At 34.3% G+C, this 18169-nt stretch overlaps 1 long non-coding RNA gene across 2 annotated transcripts in view; it reads right to left on the minus strand.

The window, feature by feature from the left end:
• Nucleotides 1-670: 670 nt before the first annotated feature.
• The window catches only part of LOC140608655 (uncharacterized), a 47032-nt gene continuing 29533 nt past the window's right edge, over nt 671-18169 (minus strand). The window contains exons 5-6 of one of the 2 annotated variants that reach the window (XR_012010620.1): nt 3778-3971; nt 671-840 (exon numbers count right to left, since the gene is read on the minus strand). This is a non-coding gene — a long non-coding RNA (uncharacterized lncRNA). Of the gene's footprint in view, nt 841-3777; nt 3975-18169 lie in introns of both variants that reach the window. The other variant, XR_012010619.1, reaches the window with a different exon arrangement.

Raw genomic sequence — 18169 nt, forward strand, 5'->3', positions numbered from 1 at the left:
AAATATAAAATGATATATGAACATAGTTTTGAAGATAGAGGATTTCAAATGTTTTTATACATGACATATATGAGATGGGTACAGGTAAATCATATTCCCAAATACTTGTACTTGTTAGCATATAATGAATGTTATATGTATATAGGTTTTATATATAGGAATTATAGATTTTACAATTTGTAACTTGTATATTTCCAGTTTTTTTTTTTTTTTCTTAAAAGGTATATACTTTAAATTGGGAAAAAGGAGGTGGAATTTTTATGAAAAAACAAAATCTTTTGTCTTATTTACTGTTTTGTTTTTTACAGAATATTTCTCATCTTCCCTGCCTAATTAACCAGCCAGGTCAGTACTTTGTTATTTTAGCAAAGATGAATAAATCTGGGAATTAATGGCTATCAACAGGGAATATTCTTAGATATCATGACCTTGATTTTAATGTCTCTAGAAATATGAGATATTAAATGAGCTGGAACTTGTTTATTTTTCATCATTTGAAGTAATATTTATTCTTACCTGACGCACCTGCCCCCAAAGCTCTTGAGATTAATCGTTCTACTTTCCTACCAATTGACAGCTTTGAAGTGTTTATTTCATTTGAAATGTTATGCATACACTGCAACTGTTTATTTTTTTTATTTTTTTATTTTTATTTTTTTATTTATTTATGATAGTCACACAGAGAGAGAGAGAGAGAGAGAGAGGCAGAGACACAGGCAGAGGGAGAAGCAGGCTCCATGCACCGGGAGCCCGACGTGGGACTCGATCCCGGGTCTCCAGGATCGCGCCCTGGGCCAAAGGCAGGCGCCAAACCGCTGCGCCACCCAGGGATCCCTGCAACTGTTTAAATAGAGAAAAAAACAACATCACGATTCCAATTTGAGGTACAATTTAAATTTTAAAATAGTTATTCTAATCATTTTTATAAGGCTACTTTAACCAATCATCAGCTCTCCACTTGTTCTAGGATTCCCATGTCCAGACAGCAGTATTTGTTATTCCTGCAAAGTACTCTCCTGTTCCAAAGCATTTCTGATTATTCCAGGCTCACATACCCAGGCTAATTTCTTAAAAATCCCTTACATATTTTCCTTTTGTTAAATCCCACCTTAAAATACCATTACTAGTGATTTACTTTTGCTTTTTCTCCCCTCTTTGTAAGAAAGTCTTCCTGCCTCTTTTCCCTTCCATTTATCCCTGAGATCTTTTAATCCTTCTTCTCTTTTTAATGCTGGCAGATTAAATTCAGCCCCAGTTTTTCTCCACAGACATGTATATCCTAATTTATGCCAAAGCTCAGCAGAGCAAAAGGGCTTCTAATAAACAGGACTCTCCTGAATTAGAAAGTATTCTATAAGCCTTCATTTTGAAGTCTTATTCCTTCCCCAAAATGAGTATTTCTTCCTAATACGAAGCATACTCTCCTCAAATGGAGGCAGTGAATTAAGATTTTTCTGTCTCCTTCCACTACCATAATATAGCTCATACCATTATAAAAATGTGGTCCCACAACCAGCCTCAGCAGCTCCTGTGACCATGTTAGCAATGCAGATTCCTGGGCCCTCATCTCTATCTACTGAATCAGAAATTTTACTTTTTCTGGTGATTCTGATACACACAAAAGTTAACAACCAATGAATATAGTCTGCAGTGACATTTAAAAAAGGTAACATGCATGCTCTCAAAATATATTTCTATGTGATCAGGTCATATTAAGAATGCCAGAATAGGGATGGGAATGGGGATGGAGCACTGAGGAGATACCTGTACATTCCAGAGTTCTGGGCATGCTACTCTGAGCTTGTCTCATCCCTACCTTCAATATTCAATAGCACCTTTGAGTCAGTTTACTCTGCTCCCACCTGATTCCTCCGTCACATTCCTCCAGTCTACACTAATTCATTGTTGGATTCGTATACTCCCAGCCTGGATCCTAAATGTTCCAAAACTTTCTCTGTGCTTTCCACTGACAGAGTTCACCATCTCTTCCAAGAGACTTAATGTCTGTTCAAGGGCTCTTTGTGTCCTTTCCCTAATTTCCTGTTTCTACAGACCTGAACCACTTGGTAATGTCAAAGGACTGGTATAATTTCACTAATCCTAATAAGGAATCGTATCAATGAAATAATTTACTGCACATTTGAAACTAGTCTCTTTTTGCCCATTTAATCATATAGAATTGGTCCAACCAATGAACAATATGGTATGACTCCAAAATATTTTTACTCCATTTTTAAAGTAATTATTGAAATTTTTAGTTTTTTTTTTTCCTCCAAGCCTCTAATTATCATTACTGAATGGCAGACTTGTGACAGGTTTCAAAGACTTGAAGATATTTTGTCCTATACACAATGATAACAGGTGAGGATTTTGTTTGTTTGTTTGTTTTAAGATTTAATTTATTCATGAGAGAGAGAGAGAGAGAGAGAGAGAAAGAGACAGAGACACAGGCAGAGGGAGAAGCAGGCTCCATGCAGGGAGCCCGACATGGGACTCGATCCTGGATCTCCAGGACCACACCCTGGGCTGAAGGCAGAGCTAAACCACTGAGCTACCCAGGCTGCCCCAGGTGAGGATTTTAATGAGATTGGAGGTATCATGTCCTGAGGAGGGAAAGACAAGTACTACCTGCAGAGAAACAAGGTAGAAGCCTTTGATAAGTCTGAGTGAAGAATTATGATAATAATTTGGCTGAAAATTGGCATAATAAAGCTTCAGGCAAGCAGAAAAACTCAAGGAAAATATATAACACTTCGAAATAGCTAGAATAAAGAGGAGGTGAGAAAAAAGTACTAAAAATTATTCTCAGATTTCTGTCGTACATCAGTAGATGGTGAGGGAACCATTCAGTAAGTTAAGAAGTCCGAGAAAAGAAGCAGGGGATGGGGTGGGGATCTTGTCTTCTACAATAACCACCTAAGAGATCTTTTTGTTTCCTTTCTCACCTCTGTTTTGGAGACAGAGGCAGTCATAATAACCTTTACCAATTATTTATATGTAAAGTTTTGATTATCATATGTGAGAATATATATTGAGAATATATGTTCTCAATTCAATATATTCTCAATTTCACATAAGAGGAAACTGAAACAGAGAGGTGGACGGCTTATTCAGAATCACATAGTTAATAAGTGGTAGAAATCAAACTTTAGAGTTCAAACCTTGAGCTTTTGCACATTTGCCTACCCAAAACTGAGAAGTGATACATATTCATCCTTGATCAGCCTAACTCTTCCTGGAGTAACTCAGTCTAACTGTAATATTGGACCCTTTCCTGTGGCATACATTTTTTTCTAAGAATTGCTTCTTCTTAGCAGATTCCCAAATCAGGCCTATCTCTCTACAATGTTTGTTCTATTAAATTCCCTCATACTGTACCTCATCATAAACAGTATACACTTCTAAACCAAGATCTCTTAAAATTCATGGAATAAGAGAATCTTGGCATAATTTAATTGGCACACTATTTTTTCTTCTTAGTGGCACATGCAATTGGTACATCTTACAAATAAAGCCATCTTAGATTCTTTAAAAATTCTTTATGTCCTGATTTTGTATCTTTAGAGAAGCTCGTACAGACACTCATCCGTGGAGCCACCCAGGCGTCCCTATTCTGCTAATTTTTACTTGAATTATTTAAGGCTATAATATGCTTTTTAAATTTTTATATTCTTATGAATCAGAACATATCAAGTGTTTTATTTTTAGTAATTATTTATGTATATTTAATGTAATTGTTGATATGATTAGATTTTAATCCATCATCCTGTTACTTACTCTCTACTACCCTGATGCAAGGGGACCAGTTCTATGACCCTCGTTTCAGTGGGTCATTAAGTGGTCGCTTCCCCAGGCAATGGAGGTGGCCCATTTTGGGGTAGGATGTAGAACCTCCCAGGCAGGTTTGCTCTTACTGAGCTGACAGGAATTGTCCAGTGGAAGTTTTAAGCCTTTAGTTGTGAACATTCATCCTGCTGGTAAAAGAAACTGAAGTAAGATAGGGGGAAAAAAAGGACCCATTACACTCTTAGAAATCAAATAACTTTTGGATACAATGAATATAAATAGAGTCTAAATAAAGGCAGCGTTAGGACTTAGTTTTAGCTGCTTTTTATAAGAAGAAGCCTTGCCAGTTTTAGGCTTATCCTATAGAGTTGAGTTTGTTGAAAAAGTAGAGTGTTACCATATATCTTGCAAAATATATTTTTACAGGGCTGCCTATAAATCACATCTCTAGTTAGTCTCAGAACTTCTAAATTATTCAAGTTAAACCTGAATATTTTATCTTGGAATATCTGAAACATCTAATGTTTAATGTCAGTTACCTTTGTTAGATATCAAGAGAAGTTTTATATTTCTTTTTATTTAAATTGAATAAAGTTTTGAATTTGAATAATTTCCAATTCAGAGGTGAAAATCCCAGAAAAAAAAACTGATAACTTTGATACCTTAAAATTAGCAATTCAGATTTATACAAAGAGAGTAGAATCATCAATTTTGTTTAAATATAAACATGTATTCTCTTTGTAAAGAGAAAAATGAGCTCCAGAGAATTCTTTAAGTCATTTTGTGCCTTCTACAAGTGGTATATAACTTCCTTCCTATTAGTTTTGCCAATATGGTTATCATCTTTGTGCGTAATATTTACAATCATCTGCTTGTCTTCTCTCATGTATTTAGAATGCTTATGAGAGGAAGTCCTTTGTAATACAATTTGGTAATGAATATTTTTTTAAAATACCAAAGTTGAATTTTTATACCTGACATCACAACAATTAAAAATATTTATTCAAAACAACCTTCTTCTTGGTGTTTACTAGTCATTGAACATTCATTGTATTGCATGCAATGCTCTTTTGTTTTCTTTTCCTCCTCCAAAGAAATGGAAATCATTTTATTCAACTTTAGCCAGCAAAGAATTCTCACCAAAGACGTATGAATTTATACACACTTCTAATCTTCTGAGGGTGATCTATAATACCTGTTTTCAATTAAAGTGCAAGAAATACCCTGTATAATGCATGTTCTGTCAGAAAAGCAATATGGGAAATGAACACTAACATTTCATGAGGCTGCTACATCACTTCATATTTGAAAAGGGAAGTCAATCAGTATTTGAAATAAAATTGTTGATATGCATTTTATGTTAACTACTGCATTACATGGTTATAGAGGAAATATAATAGGGAACCCTACCTTTCAAAATTTTTGTATTATAACTGGTGGCATCCTAGCATGATAGGACCCAAAAAGAAGAAAAGAAATTCTGACCTTGGGCACCTGAGTGGGAAGAAATAGTACTGATGGGATACAAAATTAATGAGACTTGGAATAAAAGAAATAACACAAAAAGAAGAAGAGTTGCCTTTGCTTACATTCTACAAGCATTTGCTTCATGGAGCAAATAATTAATCAATCTGTTAATAATGGGAGGTGGAAAAGCCTTAAAATGGGTTTCACAAAATAAGCAAATCTTTGTACACCTCCTACCTTAGAAATAAAACCTTAGGATCTTTAAGAGAAAAATGTTGCAAACCTTCTAAGAGGATTCATAGTGTTAGCCTGACAGTCTCTGAGACTTATATTGAGAAGCTTTTGTGAACATTAATCTACTTCCCAATGAGTCATCTTGACAGATTCAAGAATAAAAATCAAGGATTGGTCAATTGTCATTCTCTCACCTTCCCTGGCAATTCATTTGGCATTGTGCAAACCTACACACAGAGCTTAGCATGAAAGACTCTGTGAAGAGCGCTTGAAATTGAAATGTTTGAAATTTCAAAGGACTTAAATGAAGTTGGGTTATCCTGGCCTCATTTTCCTGGTCAGTGAAGGCTTTTCAGGGAGTGAAAGCCTATATTTTAGCCGTGTATTCTATGTAATTAAAAGAATCTTCACATAAGACATCTGTTTTAATTAAAGCTGGAAAATGGAATGCTTCATTTGAAAAACAAAGCTATCTCTTTTCTCAGCTTTCTAGTCTGTAGGTACTTGCCTGAATTTAAAATCAGAAATGTTTAAATGGTAACAGCAATACATTGGCAGATCTCCCCAGCCCTCTGAAATATCAGAGAGTCATTTCCATTTGAGTGCACTTACATAATTAGTGTTCAACCCACCATCTACGGCACTGGAGTGTCTAATAATTCTGCCAGAAATAAAACAAAAACAAAATAAAAAAACAAACATCATCATGTGTTAGTTGTACTGTTTAATGCACTAACAACTAAAAACTGTCCCCATCTGGGGATTTGAGTAGACTCTAGCAGGGTCAATGACAGATAAAGAGAATGAACTGGAGCTGGTGAGAACTTCTGGAGCAAGGAGAAAACAGCAATGGTACTCAGTAGGCATCCTTAGAGAACACTAGCACTAATTCCAGAAACACAAAACCAACAAGGCTGCGAAAAGATGAGAAAAATTCAGATACAGCTCTCTGAAATAGAAGAAGGGTCGTGGGGTGAGTATGAAGCAAGGCTGACCCAAAACATCTACTGCAAGTGTGCCTGGTTACTGTTCTTTGCTGAGGCAGCAAGTTTCAAAAGGTGAGGTTGGAGCAAAGGTGTGAGATAGGATAAACAGGTTAAGAAGCAAGACTGAAATCTATAAAATGAGATAATGATACATTATGTATTTGAAATTTATTGTAGTGCCTGGTACAGAGAAGGTTTCAGGGCATTAAGTTGCTGTCATTAAAATTCTTGCTTGTCAAACTCTCAAAATATATATCAACTTGTTTTTGTTACTTCAGTTATATGTTTAATTTGAAAATAAATAGTATCCTCTGATATGCCCTACACTAATGCACCTTAGCCTAATCTCCAACAATACCCACTAGCATAGAGGGCATACCTGCTGAGATGACTGGCTTCTTGGATATGGTACCCACATTGCCATCTACTGGAAATTACTTCAAGTTACAGACAGAGATACAAAATGAGCAAGGATGCTGCTAAAAGAACTCAACTTTATGTACAGTGACATAATGGTGAAATTTCTGATGGATAAGAAAGGTAGAAATAAGCACTGTGTGATAACCCTGCTTTCATTTCTAAATGAACATGGTCTGCGTGAATTCCTTCATTCAACATGTCTTACAGGATTTCATTGGTGCTATCAACACCTCATCACCTGATTATTCTAAATGTTCTGTTTTTTATACATGGTGATATTACAAACTTTTATTAAGAAAGGAAAAAAAAAAAAAACAGGGATGTCCGGGTGACTCAGTGGTTGAGCGTCTGCCTTTGACCCAGGGCATGGTCCTGGGGTCCCAGGATGGAGTCCTACATCAGGCTCCCTGCATGGAGCCTGCTTCTTCTCCCTCTGCCTATGTCTCTGCTTCTCTCTCTCTGTCTGTGTCTCTCATGAATAAATAAATAAAATAAATAAAATCAAGAAAGAAAGAAAGAAAGAAAGAAAGAAAGAAAGAAAGAAAGAAAGAAAGAAAAGAAAGAAAGATTGAATTTATTCCATAAGGAAAATTATCAGTACTTCTTAAGTTCAATTTTTATTCTAAACACTGATATTTTGATATTGTATATTCTTAGTATTCTTTTCATCATGTTTACTCAAAGTAAATAGAAAAGAAATGCCATGTACCATAACAAGTATAATTTAAGGCAAATAGCACAGATATTTGAAAACCAAGGAAAATGTAATATAATGCATCAAAATATAGACTTTAAAATTTATAGCTAATAAATTAGGCACGGCAAGACTGGTCATAAAACCATAGCCATGTGATAGCAACACTTAGAGTGATACCAAGCTTGTGAGGGAGTATGATTTAATTTAATCATAACTAGACAAAGCCTCTTTAGAGGGTTCAATTTCCATTAATTTTTGAAAATGAGATCTTGAGGATCTGGAAATGATTTTTAAAAATCAAATTAAATTCTGAGGGTACCAACAATGTATGGTATTTGTCTAAACAAGAAGTGAGATTTCTTATTATTTCAAAAATGTGCTGATTCCAAATAAAATGTATCAAAAATTATGTCATTATTAGGAATTATTTTACATAATAAAGTACAACCATCAGAAAGCTTATTGTATGGGGAATTTTGCATTCTTCTTCACCAGGAATTAGCAAATGTTAAGAAATGAAAAAGTTCAGTATCTATCATTTATCAATATCTGTAAATATTGCAGAAGTGATTTGTATTCGCAACAATGTATGTATGCGTCTGCCTTCTGATCTTTGAATTACACTTCTTAAAATATATTGCATCAGTCTTGTAGAATTATATGACAGCAAAGATCCTTGAAAGCCTATCTTATTCATCCTGTTGACTTCAGTTGGAAATTGCATGAGAGTCATGCTAGACAGGTGAGTCCTATTATTCAATAACTACACAGTAGCAGAATCCATGATTCTCTCCCAAATAAGTCTATTCTTGAATTCAATGACCTTTGCTATCAAAACAGTCCTCAATATACGTGCCTGAATTTACGCTGCCTTAGGTTAAATCTATTTCTTCAGTGGAAAGAGAGAACAACATGACATTGTACACTTAGGATTTTATCAGTGAGTTCCACTGAATGACAGCTAATCACGGGAACCTTCGCTAAAAATCCCTTTCTTGTCAAAATTAATGTTTTAATATTAGATTTATATTATATGCTAGTCTCAGCTTTCTCTATTAAGGAATAAATTTGTTCATTTATCCACAGAGATCCCTTTCTATATTACAGGGTTATTGTTTTTAAGCTTAAGGGAAAGTTTCAGTATCCTGTTTTAGCTTTGACATTTCTGAGGAACAAATTATGAGTTCTTTACCTGGATTTCAGTATATTGATTTTCTTTAGTATTTTGGATTCAGTTTTTTTCTGTAGCAAGAGAACAATAGACTTATCATCCCAGGAGATTTACCCTTGGTCATACATTGGTTAGTATGACAGAGAAACACTATAGAAAGTAATATCCAGCCAAAAAGTTCGACTTAGAGAGAGAGGCTGTAATGCTTTTCCAAAGTCTCCACTCACCTTCCCTAAAGTCCTGAAGACAGTCTCTTAGATATTTCCCATTGCCACAGAACACTGATCCCAAATAGAAGCCTGGGTTTATCGATTGTAATGCCTCTCTCCACCTTAGGAGAGGGTTTTAGGCTTAATGACCTAGTTCAATTGAACTGAACCATCATCAGAGTTTGTGATGAAATCTAGGTACATCCAATCAAATCTCTCACTGGTGCTCGTGTCTACATCGGCTTTTATAGCCTTCTTCTTTTCTGATTTAGTGATTTCAGTCTAAGGAAAACGATGTATCTTCTCTAACTAAATCAAGACTCTGAGTCGGCGTAGCATATAGAAAGTCATTCCCAAAGATGATCTCTTTCAAGAGACCAATAATGTCATATAGTTTGTAACTGATTCCTTTTCATTTTATTCTTTCCTTTTCTATCCTCTTTGGTTTAAATACATCTACTCCAAAATAGAAAAGTGCTTAGGAAGAATAAATTTGGTTAATCTTGCAGATCATCCAATTAGAGTAACAAAAATTGCTCACTAGAACAATCCACAGATTCATCCGGTCTGCAAGCCTTTCTATAGCTATGTTGTATGTAGTGCACTTTGTTAGGTGTTACAATTTCATCAATAAATATGTTCCATTACGAGAAATGAGTATTTTGGAAAATAGTTTAATCTGAAATATGTACATGTTTGGCCTTTTCAATTTGGTCCTTTGAATCCTAAAATACAAAATGTATTTTATGTACCCACATGGAAGTCGAGTAGAATTTCAAAATCGTAGAAAGTTATCAATATAGCAAATGGTTTTCCAAAATAGTGATGCTAAATTTTACTTCACTAGAAGTGTGTGAGAGACCCTGTTGTTTCAAACTCTTGTGAAAATGGTACCGTCAATCTTTACAGGCATTTGGGAGAGTGTTTAGTGGTATACTGTAATGGTTTTGACTTGCATCCCCACAATGATTAATGAAGTTCTACACCTTTTCATATTTTTATTAGTCATTTTGATATCCTGTTTTATGAAGTGCCTATTCAAGTCTCCTTCCCAATTTCTTTTGGACTGTGTTCCTCCTTCTGATTTGTACATTTTCTATATTCTGGATGTGTCCTTTCTAATTATATGAATTGCAAATATTTTCATTCATTATGTCTTTTCTTGATGGTTATTTTTGATACACAATTTTAATGTAATCTGATTTATTGTTTTTATTGTTAATGCTTTAGGAAACCTATTCAAAAATATTTCTCTACCCAAGGTCATAAAGATGTTCTCCATGTTTTCTAAAATCTTTCATGTTTTGTCTTCCGAATTTTGCAATGTACATGCAATTGTTACTTAATGACATGAAAAAAGGTCAAGTTCTTTTTGTTTCTATACAGATATCCAGTTGGCACTGTCCCATTAGTTGAAACAACAATTTTTGCACACAAATTTATAGCATCACCCTTGCACTATATAAAGTTCCATATATTCACAATTCTGTTCTAATATGTTTGTTCTATTCTATTGATATATTTGTTAACTTAGCCAATACCAACTCTCATAATCATTGTTGCTATATGCTGGGACAAGTTCTATCACCTCTTATGTTTTCAACAGTGTCTTGGCTGGGAAATACTACTTGCATTAGCAAATTGATATCACCTTACCAATATTCAGATAAAATGTGCTGTATTTTTCTGGAATAGTACTGAATACAAAAATCTATTTGGGGCAACTAACATCTTTAAGTTATTAAATCTCTTAATCCTTGGACCAGGTATATGCTTCCATTTATTTAGGTCTTTTGTTTTTTTCAAATTTTTATTTAAAGTCTAGTTATTTAACAGATAGTATAATACTGGTTTCAGGAGTAGAATTTAGTGATTTGTCACTTACATATAACATCCAGTACTTAACACAACAAATGCCCTCTTTAATTTTAAAATCTATCTTATTACTTTAAAATATATCTTAATAATATTTCTAGTGTTTTCTGCAGCAATTTTTCACACATTCCAATGTATTTGAAATATTTTGATGCTACTGCAAAGGCCATATATACATACATATAATTTCATTTCTACCCTTTGACATGGTATCCAACAAGTTTGTCAAATTTGAATATTAATTATAGCAATGTATTATGGATTCTTTCTTCCTTTTCTATGCTTTTGCCTTTTCTTTTTTTCTTGCTGATTACTCTGGCTAGGATTTCAGGTATGATGCTTATTAGAAGTATAATCTCTGTTTTAGTATTAATCTCTGAAAGAAACATTCAATATTTCACTTAAATATAAAGCCTCTGCAATGTTTTCTATGCCTATCCATTATCAGATTAAGGAAGTTCTTTCTATTCATAATTTGTTAGAATTCTTAAGTCATAAATATATGTTTAATTTTACCAAGTACCTTCTCCATACTGATATGGGACATTATATATTTGTGCTTTATTCTGTTAATATGAGTACGTTAACTGGCTGATTATTGAAGGTTAAACCAACCCTATATTCCTGGAATAAACCTAATTTGATCGTGATACATCATCCTTTTTATATACTACTGAATTGATATGCTTTTATTTTGCTTATAATTTTTTAATCTGTGCTTAAAGTTGGCCTCCATTTTACCTTTCTTTCTTTCTTTCTTTCTTTCTTTCTTTCTTTCTTTCTTTCTTTCTTTCTTCTTTCTTTCTTCTTTTTCTTTCTTTCTCTTTCTTTCTTTCTTTCTTTCTTTCTTTCTTTCTTTCTTTCTTTCTTTCTTTCTCTTTCTTTCTTTCTTCTTTCTTTCTTTTTTTCTTCTCTTTCTTTTCTGTTTAAATATTTTATCTATTTATTCATGAGAGACACAGAGAGAGAGAGGCAGAGACCTAGGCAGAGGAAGAAGCAGGCTCCATGCAGGGAGCCCGAGGTGGGACTGGATCCCAGGTCACCAGGATCATGCCTTGGGCTGAAGGTGGTGCTAAACCGCTGGGCCACCGGGGCTGCCCCTTATTTTTTAACTTTTCTTTAAAGTGGGTACCATTTTTTTGTTCCTGACTTTCCAAAGAAAATATTTTTTACAACATGTTTTCTTTTTCTATGTATTTTATTATCCTGTGTACATATATATGAACCTTAAGTAACATTTTTTTCAAAATAGCTAATATAGGAAGCACTTAGAAAGGCAATTTGAGAAATCTTATATTTAAATAAATATATTAACTGATAACTGTTCTCTAAAGTTTATGTTTCCAAATATTTTTTTCATATTGTCTCTCTAAAACAGTGTTTAAATGTATACATGATTCAGAACAGGTGATTTCCAACTTTCCTAAAAATTCAAAGCTCACATGATAGTTAAAAAGCTTTCTACCTTATCCATTTAATCATTTAAGTTCTACTCTTGAGAAACCCACTGTGTAATTTTATGTGGTATAAAGTTAACATTTATGGTAAGACTCAATGAAGCTATATTAAAGGTAAGTCAACCTTCAGAATCAGAGGTACCTTATTTCCATCATCCATTATGTGGATGATGGTCTTCTTTCTCCCTATAAAATGTGTGCTACATTTTCATTAAACATAAAAATACATTAAAAACTCATAATTATGGCAGTAATGATGCCTTTTAAATAGTGCTAAAAAGTTTAAAAGTACAAAACCTCTCAAAAGACTTATATAATATGCAAAATAAATTATTATGCCACTTCATTTAGTGAATATTAAGTAAGCTTCCTTAGCTACTTGTGCCATCAGTTTATTTCACTCAGCTGAATAGTCTAATAATATTTTCATTAAATATTTATATGAACAATCAAACACTGCAAATGAAGAGCATATCCCTTGACATTCAAGATGGTTTCCAGGCTGATATCAGCAGTTTGTTATGTTGGTAGGGCTCATTTGCTATGGCTGAGAATGATGTTTTCCATTAGCTTCAAGTATCTTACGTCTGACCTTAGAATAAAGGCTATTCATCATGTCTTCTAATTTCTAAATTTTATTTCTTCATTGAGAAAGTACTGCTGATAGAAAATTAAGTGCATTTAAAAGCCGGGGTCATGTTATACTAATTCAGCCAAAGAAATTGATTAGCACAGATTATTTCTCAAAGCAATACAAAATATACTCTTTGGTTTTATACGTTTAATACAATCCTGTTTAAACAACTTATATATCAATTAAGTAAAGGTGAATCTAGTACCTGACTTCCAATTTATGTGATTTTTTTTATTTACAAATGCATGATAGCTAGTGACTGTTGTAATATTTAATTTGAAATCCTACAAAAGTCATCATATATAATTCTGTATATTTCTCCTCCTGAAATAGTTGTCTCATTTTCATGTATACTATTTAAGATTACTCGAAGTTAGTATCAAAATGATCCTGCATATGACAGAATATAAATCCAGAAATCAGATTCAAATAAACACAAAACTTTTGGGGTGGCTATTTTGAGTACTTAAAAAGTTATAACTAAAACTTAAAGAGGTAATAAATAATTATTAACTGTATCATACACTTCTATAAAATGTGATGTTAGAAATCTATAGCCATAAACTTGGATGTATACCAAAAAAAGTATTATATTTAAATCAAATTAAATATGACTTATTTTATCTCTTGAAATTAATGAAAAACCGAATCTTGATCATTACTAGGGCTGATGCACAAGCAATTCAGAGCATGTGAAGGCCTTAGGTGTGTTTCATAACTTCAGGCTTCAATATTCTCTGTTTGCTAATACCTAGCTTTGTCCAAACCTGCATAGCCCCAGTGGTCTGTTCTGTTATTTCCGTGATATATCTGGGTGTAGGGAATTTTGATAAGAACAGGAATCCTGGTGTCTAGCATCTAGCTAGCCTTTTGTCACAGTAAACAGGCCAATCTCCCAAACTCTCCAGGGTATTCCAACAGTCTGAATCACTATCCCTACTTGTTCTGGAAACCACAATTTTAGACCAAACCCTATTGTTGAAACACCTCTTCCCTCTTATGCTTCCAATTTCCCATCCTACAGTCACTAACTCATCATCTTCTGTATATTTCTTGAGAACACAGTGCAATGTCCTCAAAAAATTATGTGGTGTTTTTTTGTTTTGTTTGGGGGGGTAGATTTTTGATTTTGTTTTGTTTTTTAAAGATTTTATTTATTTACTTGAGAGAGGCAGATAGCATGGGTGGGGGAGGAACAGAGGGAGAAAGGTAGGGACAAGCGGACTTTGCATTGAGCATGGAGCCTGACACAGGGCTATTACCCAGGACCCTGAGATCACGACCTGAGCTGAAACCCAGAGTTGGACGCTCAACTGATTGAGCCGGTCAGGGGCCCCTTTTGGTGTTTTTAATGACTAAAACAAGACAGATCTAATACCACAGCTTCTGCAAGAAACATTTATGTTTTTATAATAGCTTGAATGACCATATAATTTGTCATTCAAACCAGAACATTTTGAGAATGGATTAAGAACCACAGTAAGGCAACAGATTTAGCTAGTTGTCTGAGATGAGGCTCCCTGGAAGTGGAACCCTGATTCATATTAGAGAGAGATTTCTTTCTTTTTTAAAAAAAGATTTTATTTATTTATTCATGAGAGACATGCACAGACAGAAAGGCAGAGACACAGGCAGAGGGAGAAGCAGACTCCATACAGAGAGCCCAATGTGGGACTCGATCCCGTGTCTTCAGGATCAGGCCCTGGGCCGAAGGCAGTGCTAAACCACTGAGCCACCTAGGCTGCCCATATATTAGAGTGATTTCCTAGGATATATTCCCAAGAAAACCTGGTAGATGAGTGGAGGTAGAACTCTGATAGCAAAGAAGCCAAGCAGGAATGCCACATCCAGTGAAGTCTCACAAAAATAGGGGGTACCGAATCATGTACAAAACATCCAGCTACATTGGATTTCAAATTGAACAAAAATTAATTTTTTGGTATGTTTATAATATTGCATGGGACATACTTATATTGAAAACAATTTCTTCCTGGGCATCCTGTATCTTTATTTGCTCTATTTGGCAACCCTATCTAAGAGGTCTCTGGAGAGAAAAAAAAGTCTGGGTGGCACTTAAGAGAGCCAAGGGACAAGTTGGCTAGGATATTTAAACCCGTGCACCCAGCAGTCATTAAGTGCAGCTCTAGATGAACATAAATTCCCTGGTACGTTCAGCTCTCTAAGGGCTGCCAGAGTGGGTCAAAGGAGTCCTAGAGTAGCCCTCCCACAAGAAGACACAAATGCTCCCTACTGGGATAGAAACCACACTTCCATGAAAAAAAAAATCTGAGGAAGTATTGGGCATCTGCTGCCCTTATATTAACCCAGGAAAACAGAGATATGTGGCCATCCTAACATAGCTAGCAATCTACAGTTAGAGCTTAAAAGAGCTCCTAAAACAGGAAGAAACACTTCTTTTTTGGAATCAAATGGTAAGGGGTCCTTCCAAAACACTGGAAAAAGTAGCATACCCTCCCACATACTCACAAATTTACATCTCAATAAATTGCCTTGCCACAAGCATTAATTGGGACATATAATTTCTATTTTTCCAGATATGGAAATCAATTTATTCCCTGAAGACTACTTTAACTTGACAGAAATTAAAAGGTCATGAAATGAAGCTTCTTGCTTTATTTTCACACAAGTTTAGCCATTTGTGATATATTAGTATTCCATAAATGGAGCTAGCACGCGCATTATTTACACTCTACCTGAAGATTTATTAGAACCTCATGTGGCAATGCCTTCCCCAATTAAAAGTGAAGAAAATCAGGCTATAAGACATAACTTTGAAAAAGCTTCCATTTCCTCTTAGGTTCTGATGGTAATTTCATATCCTAAACTTAATGTATAGGCATCCTAGATAATTAGGATGCTAATTACTATTGGAGTTTTCCTCTTACCCAAAGGATTTGTACAGTTAAATTATTCTAAAAGTTAACTACAGTTTTCTGACTCCTTGGGGTAAGTCAGGAAGTCGCATAATGAAAATTTGCCTCAAGGTTAAAGAAGGCCTTCTCCTGTAATATATATTGCCTAATTATTCAAGATAGAAACATTACCGTTTCACACAGACAATTCATAGTTTCTCTTCTACTGCTGGACTTGGTCCTTAATTACCTTATTGAATCTGTTACTACACACATAAGTATGAATGTAGTAGGTAATGGTACATGAAATGGTTAAATGGTAGGTAATTAGGTTGACATTCTAGAGATAGTGCTTAATAGCACTACATAGCCCATCATGGCGTAGTTTAAGCAAATATGAAGAGTAACTTTAAGTCCAGAACCCTAACCGGGATGTGTATATATACTTTCTGGCAAGCCACATTATATAGATCCTCCTCTCTTCAGAGCAATGAGACCAAAAGTATGCAGTATAGGCTACTGAATGTCTTTGTACAGAGAAATATGGAACAAATTGTTCCTTAAGCAGAAAAAATCTTGGCCCCTCCTGCCTAATTTGATTACATCCATGTTCCTTAGTTAGCCTCCACGGTCCACCTTTACCTTGCCCCTGCCTCCTTCCTAATCTCGCCTCTTTGTGGTCCCCTCTATTACATGGCATTATAGACATACACAAAATTAACACTCTATTTTCCCCTCTTCTTCTTCAATGAATGGGCGCCATCTTACTGGAATGTGGTCACTACATCCCCTCCTTGCTTTCCTTAGCTACTTACCCTTTAATATTCTATTCAGAGAACACACTTCAAGAAACCTTCTCTGTTCTTTCATATACTTCGTTAAGTATTTGAGTCAGTCTCCCATAAAGTACAGTATATACACTATCTTCACGACTTGATGCAGTGGTGTACTTTACCTATTTATTTATCCTATTCCCTGGAAAGGAAATTTTTTAGAGGAGAAGATGAGACCTCTCTGCATTCTCTAAATTTAGCAGAACATCTAGAACACATAGGAGGGTTTCAATAGTAGTCTGCCAAATGAATGAATAATAGAGAAATAAATGACAAAGACTCTGGCTGAGTATGAAAACTGAAAATCAATAAGCATGAATGCAGGGTAAGAAGATGTCAAGACTTCTGTTTAAATATAAGACTAGTTCATTCTAAGTTGACCCTTAAATAGGGCTATAATGCAGGTAATTATTAGCTGGTAGATTTATGGAATAATTATTAATTCAACTGTTAAATGAAAACATGAAATTCATCATAGAATATTTATCGGTCTATCATTAACAAAGAATGACAAAATACATGCAACTTTTTAATCCTCTTTTAAATAATTGTATTTGTGCATATATACAATATAAATTATATATATAAAAGTGATTATAGTAATTTTACTCTGATGATAAAATAGTAATTATCCATGTACATATGTCCACATCATCTTATGCCTTAAGAGCTGAAGAAGACAAGAATTAACTTTTTAAGAAAGAAGACAATTGATTAGTACTATCAAAATCAATTAATAATGATATTTAAAATGTCAGATCAACTGCAAACCCTCTCATTTTAATTTTTTTTATTCCCATGAAAAGGAAAATGTCATTTAGTCTCATCAGAAGAAACAGAGATTGCCTAACACCAACAAACTTAGAACTAGATTCTAGTAATCAAGGGTTCTGCCTATCATCAAAGCATTAGACCATTACTCTCTCTTACTATTTAATTAGAATCTAGTAATTGTCATTTTGCACATAAATTAAATTCTTTGAGGCACATTAGATGATACCCTAACATTTAAATAGTGCTTTTCATCTTTAATATAATTTATAAACATGAATTAAGTAATCTTCCAAAGTGGCTATTTGAAAATTTTATCTCCCTTGAAAGTAATTATGCCTAAAATTTCTACTTAGTGGCATTGTACTTAATTTTGCAACCATTACACTTCATAACTAAACTAATCCATCACTTTCTCCCCAATTACCATTTACTTTGATACTAAATGAGATAAGCATTAGACACTTAAATGGTAATTTTATCAAGGACTTAGACCAGTGAACAGTTTTATCCTTCATATTCTAGCTCTTGTGCTTCTAGGGCAACTCTCAATGGTGCAGTTCTATTCCTTGGAAGTAAAGTGGACAATGGTCTTTTATACCTGGTTCTTTAGGAAGAAAAAATATTCACCACTAAAAATATCACTTAGGTGCCATATTACTGGTGAAATGAGAGGGAGAACTGTGTTCTATATTATCTACCTGTTTGCACTGAATGAACAGAGACACATTCAGTAATGTGAGTAATATAAAATCA

Source organism: Canis lupus, chromosome 18 (assembly GCF_048164855.1).
Source record: "Canis lupus baileyi chromosome 18, mCanLup2.hap1, whole genome shotgun sequence".
NCBI lineage: Eukaryota > Metazoa > Chordata > Mammalia > Carnivora > Canidae > Canis > Canis lupus.